At 33.5% G+C, this 5,448-nt stretch overlaps 1 long non-coding RNA gene and 2 other non-coding genes across 3 annotated transcripts; 1 reads left to right on the plus strand and 2 right to left on the minus strand.

The window, feature by feature from the left end:
• Window positions 1-719: 719 nt before the first annotated feature.
• LOC136063076 (small nucleolar RNA SNORD14) lies at window positions 720-842 on the minus strand. Its single transcript, XR_010624779.1, has one exon. It is a non-coding gene; the product is annotated as a small nucleolar RNA SNORD14 (small nucleolar RNA).
• Window positions 843-1,380: 538 nt separating this feature from the next.
• On the minus strand, window positions 1,381-1,502 carry LOC112008637 (small nucleolar RNA SNORD14). Its single transcript, XR_002882575.2, has one exon. It is a non-coding gene; the product is annotated as a small nucleolar RNA SNORD14 (small nucleolar RNA).
• A 1,095-nt stretch (window positions 1,503-2,597) lies between these two features.
• Window positions 2,598-5,188, plus strand: LOC136063072 (uncharacterized). Its single transcript, XR_010624776.1, has 3 exons — window positions 2,598-2,778; window positions 3,962-4,139; window positions 4,613-5,188. It is a non-coding gene; the product is annotated as an uncharacterized LOC136063072 (long non-coding RNA).
• The last annotated feature ends 260 nt before the right edge of the window (window positions 5,189-5,448 follow it).

Here is a 5,448-nt window from a genome sequence, read left to right on the forward strand (position 1 = left end):
AAAATTACAAGGATTTTATTTTTCTTGTATACATATCAAGATTGGGCCTCTATTTTACTTCATTTATTTTAAAATGGCCCTCAAGCTCTATTTTTTTTTACTTCATTCATTTTAAATTAGCTCTTCAAGCTCTGCAAAATGCAATATCACTCCAGATAAATATTTCCCAGTAGGCTAATTACTGTATTCACAACAGTACATATAATTAGTTACAATAAGTATATAATTAGTTCCAGTATATAATTAGTTACAATTATGAAATACCTAAGTATTTCCAAAAAATATCTTTTCTAAAGCACTAAAGAGATACTCTATTCTCTATAGTTAACAAGTCCATAACTTATAGAAAATAAAGCCAACATAGACAGTAAGCTTTCCAAAATACATTTGTCCAAAAGAGCTTCCAAAATATATCCAAAAGACTGCCTTCAATACAAAAAAAAATGTGACATTCCTTCCTACTACAATACAAAGGGCAAAAAGATATTTATCAACAATATATAAAGACAAAGAACAAAAGCTAGAAAATAACAGAAAGGGAAGTAACCAATATCTACAGAAATTACAAGCAAGGGCAGAAACTTGAGTATATGACACCTTTAATAACCCTTAACAGACAAGAAGTTTTGAAGTTAAATGAAACAAAACAATATGTAAGATAATTGTATAATTAGACTGAAAAGATTCATAACATCAATGTAGTTTATAAAAGAGAAATGTGTTTCAGACATCCAAGGAAGGATTGAACAGCACTAGCTCTCAAGCCTGGCAAAGGGGAAAGATCTTAGGCGGCCACTACAAATGTTCTGAGAAACAAGCCTTTGGATTTGTCATCATCAACAATAATATTGTAAATGCATCAACATCCAATCTTAGAGTAAGAAATTAATGTGCTCAATTCCAAACATTTGAAAATTCTTTGAATCACAAATTTATTTGTAACAAAATGTGAAGAAATAAAACAATTTAGAAGAGTTTGAACTTATATATTATAAAGGAATGAACACCTCAAGCATTCAAGGAGAGACTAAAGCAGCAATAGCACTTGCAACCAAAGAAAGCAGAGCACTGAGGCAGCCGCTGCAATTATTTTGAGAAACAAGACATCTAATTTATCATCAGTGGATATAAAAAAATAACTAACACCATTTAATTTTAAAAAACAAAGACATTACCACCAAAAATTTTCAAGACAGATTGACATTTAGAAATTTGGAGAATAAAATTCAGTCAGAAAAAAATTTAGTTGGAACAACTAAGAAATATGGCAATGAGGATTCCATTCTAACAAAAAATAATAAAAGCAAACAACCAGAATAACTAGGAATTCAATAAAAAGACAACACTCACTGCCAGCTAATTCTGTATGTCAAAGTAAAAACTTTCAGACATCCAAGGAAATATAGAGCAGCATTAGCTCTAAAGCCTGGCAAAGGCAAAAGCTCATAGGCGGCCACTGCGAATGTTTGAGAAACAAGCCTTTGTATTTTTCATCATCAAGAACAATATTGCAAATGCCCTATGCTACAGATTACAAATAGAATAAACTATTACCATTATAATAAATAAAAACTTACAATATCCACTATCAAACATTAGAAAACCCTACAGATGACAGATTTATAAGATGCATAATGGGAAGAATGCAAAATATCTAGAGAAGTTGTAGTAACAAGAAATGAAATAAATCATAGGCTCCAAACAGACCCACACAACAAAATTTACAGGGAAGATAAAAGTAGATTGCTCATTAAAAAAAAAAAAAAAAAAACAGAACAAGGAATAAAAAAGAAGAAAAAGAACACATTTGTGCACAAATTAGGGGTTCATCTTTGATCCAACAAATCAAATCAAAACAGCTAGGGTTTCATCTTTGAATCCAATTGCTTGGTCAGTTTTCGTCCCTTAGACTTTGAATCAAACAGAAAAGTATAGAGAGAGTGACTACATAGGATACTCGGCTAAGCAATTTCCCAAAACTATGATCTTTAAGTTTTAAATAATTTGAACAAGATGATAAACCCATATCACAAAATGGAGAAAAAGAGAGATAAAAAAGGAAGAAAATATACCTGACCTGAGACTAGAGAGTAGAGAGACCGAGAGGCTGAGAAGACTTAACCCATGGTGGCGGTGTCAGGTGTGGTGTGAGGCGGCGGCAGCGGAGGCAGCTAGGGTTTGGTCCGTTTGGAGAGGAGTGGGGAGAGTGTGACTGTGGAGCGAAGAGTTGAGACTAGAGACTAGAGAGTAGAGAGTAGAGAGAAACGGAGATTGATTTATGAGAGAGTGAGATGAGGACCGAGGCAACTGGCCCAAGTCCAACTTTTGAAGGAAGGGGAGGTGGAAGACTGAGTCTCTCATGGCCTGTTTGGATGTTTAAAAATGGAGGGGGTAGAGGAAGGGAGACAGAATAATCCGATTGCTTTGTTTGAAAATTTTTTAAGAAAAAAGAGCGAAGAGTTTGGAGGGTTACAACTTTCTCAAATCCCCTATTTTTAATTCTCTAAATTGGACAGATTTGAAGAGAAGTAAAGTATATAATTATTTACCGAAAAAAATACTTAATTTACTCTTATTATATTAAAAAAATTACAATGTTTTATAACGTTAAAAACAAAATCGGTAACCCACAAAAGCTCTCTCAGTTCTTTCAGCTCTGTCACCCACAAATTTCTCTCAAGCTCTCTCAGCTCACGCTGGCTCTCTCTCTCTCACGACTTCTTCACTCTTGGACTGTCTTTCATTCTTCTCTCTCACACCTAGCATTCTCTCATAAAGGTAAACTCTGTTTTAATTTCTGTTTCATGGGTTTCTTTTGAGTTGGATCAAATAGCTATGTTCTTAAAATTGTGATTTTATTGGGTAATTTCTTATTAATTGTGATTTTATGGGGTAATAACATGTTATTTGTGGGTAGGTTTCGGATCTGAGGGCTTCTTTTTTTAAATTTTAATGTTCCAAAGTATTGCTCATAATGTGTTTGATAAAGTGCTTGAGTGAGTATAGATTGTGAACTTGCATAAATTTGTATATTGTAACTTTATATGGATCTGTGTTTCTTGTTTATTTTTATCTAAACACTTGCAATCCTTTTAGTTCGTGATATATGGATGAACTATGGTTAAACCTAGGCTTTGTGATTGTTTATTCTGTGTAAGTTTGATTTTATGGTAAGGTTTTTTATTATTGGTTTGAGTTTGTGATTTTTATTGGGTAATTTCTTGTTTTTTGTTAATGGGTTTCTGATTTGGGTTTTTTTTTTTTTTTTACTAGAATTTTAAAGTTTCAAAGAGTTGCTCACAATGTGTTTGATAAATTGCTTGTTTGATTGTGTATGATCAAACTCACACGAGTTTGTGCAGCATCTCACTGTGTAGTTGTCTATCTCTTTGCTTATTTATTTATTTATTTATTTATTTATATGTCATCGTGAAGGAATCTAATGATTGAAACTAGATAATGAGTAGTCGGGAGTTACTCAACATCATGAAAGATTTTCATATGATTAGATTGTGCCCTGCGCTATATAATTAATGACATATAAAACACAACCTGAGATGTTGTTGCATATTCACACGTGTCTTTCTGTGTGTGTCTCACGCTTCATTATTTCAATTATTTATATGCATATATTCCCCCATAGAAACTGGAATAGTAACGAATGTTTGCTGTCAACAACTTCACTTATTGTTAGGCAGCTCTAGCTGAAACTTAATCCTCGCAAAATATATTTCTATTATAACAAGAGCTAGTGCTATGGTAGTCAACCTTCCAAGAGAACAAAAAAGCAAGTATTGAGAGTTTGAGACCAACTATACCTGGGATCTTGACATCTTCAAGTAATTCCCAATTGGGAGCTTCACTGTTTGGATTCCTTCCTCTTTTGCTTTCTTCATGGTAATCCCTTTCCACCTATTACGGTCCACTAATCCACCAACAATATATATTTTCTTTTGATCAGGTTCCTCCAGAACAGTTTCTGCATCTGCTGTGAGATATACCAGATTTTCCTTTTGCTCTTGCAATGCTTCAATATATGGTCGATTTTCTTTCTCAATTATCCAATCATCAAACCCTGGGAGTCTTTTCAATTGGCTTCCCATTTCTCCCTGGCATCCAGTCAACCAGAGATGACAAGGGTTAGTACATCTTCCATTCACCGCATAACAATACATAATCTGCAGGTTTCATCAATAATAAAGTTCTTTCATAAATTACCAAGCAAACTATTATAATATTGAACTGTTCCCCAACAAAACAAATCACCCATTAACAGGACCAATAACATTAAAGAAGGATCCACTGATTTGTGACCAGAGACTGACAATGAGACCAGTACAAATATCAATTCTAAGTTCTTGCTTTAGAGAGTTTTTTCCCTTTTAATTTTTTCTCATCTTTCCGCTATTTTACTTAATGAGTGTTTTTTTGAATCTCTACCACACTGTATCTAGGAGTATAGAGTCTGGTTTATTAACTTTTTTTTATCAGTAAAATGTTGTATTTCAGTGGAGTCAGGTCTTTTGCTGAACCCTTTCATATGCTCTTTCATGCATTAATGTACAAGAAGATGGACTGCTCTAATTGATTCTTTTTTATTTTTTGCATGCAGGGTGTTGCTGATCGTGTTTGTCTTGGTCTCATTCCAACAAGTGAGGGTAGCCGGGTCACTGATTGCTGGACTTGAGTTGTAGTTTTGTTCATTAATTCATCTTTGTCTGTTTGATAAAATGGCTGTTGTCAAATCAGCATCTTATTAAATACAAGTTGATAATAGGAAATATTGTGGCGCTTGATAGAGTTAAGTTGACTGTTATAGTGTTTCTGTAATTCCTGGACTGCAATTTGAATTTGCTTCTCAAAAAAATCAGCTTCCATCACGTATACCGGCATGTTCATTAGTGAATAAACTTGAAATGCATCTTATATGAGGTGCTTATGAATATAGATATTTCAAGTTATTCAGCAACAACTTATGTGAATTCTAACAGCATCCGATTCCCTTAACTAGATCGTGTAAGCTGCAAGCCATACAATTGATTGGATTTGTGAATGCTAAATATGTACTATTAGTGGTGCTGTCTGACATATTAAGCTTCTAGAGATAGTTGTGTAAAGCTTATTTGATTGCTAAATGGAGTTTTATAAAATGTGCATCATCATAAATTCAATTTGTTTTTCTAAGGAATTGTATTCCACAAGAAGTTTACTGATTGCTAGATTTGAGTTGGAATTTTGTTCATACATCGTTGTCTGTTTAATATGAGGTCGTTATCAAATCAGTGCCATACAGCACTACAAGCTGACAATAAAAATTATTTATTAGGCCAAAAAAGAGAGCCTAATCAGACATGTCTGATTAGGCTCTCTTTTTTGGGCCGATCTGGACTTGCCTTAGTTGCTAGACTACTTAAATCTTGATATTTTTTATTGAAAGTTTTAGCCCTT

This window comes from Quercus suber, unplaced genomic scaffold (assembly GCF_002906115.3).
Source record: "Quercus suber isolate HL8 unplaced genomic scaffold, Cork oak 2.0 scaffold_483, whole genome shotgun sequence".
Lineage (NCBI taxonomy): Eukaryota > Viridiplantae > Streptophyta > Magnoliopsida > Fagales > Fagaceae > Quercus > Quercus suber.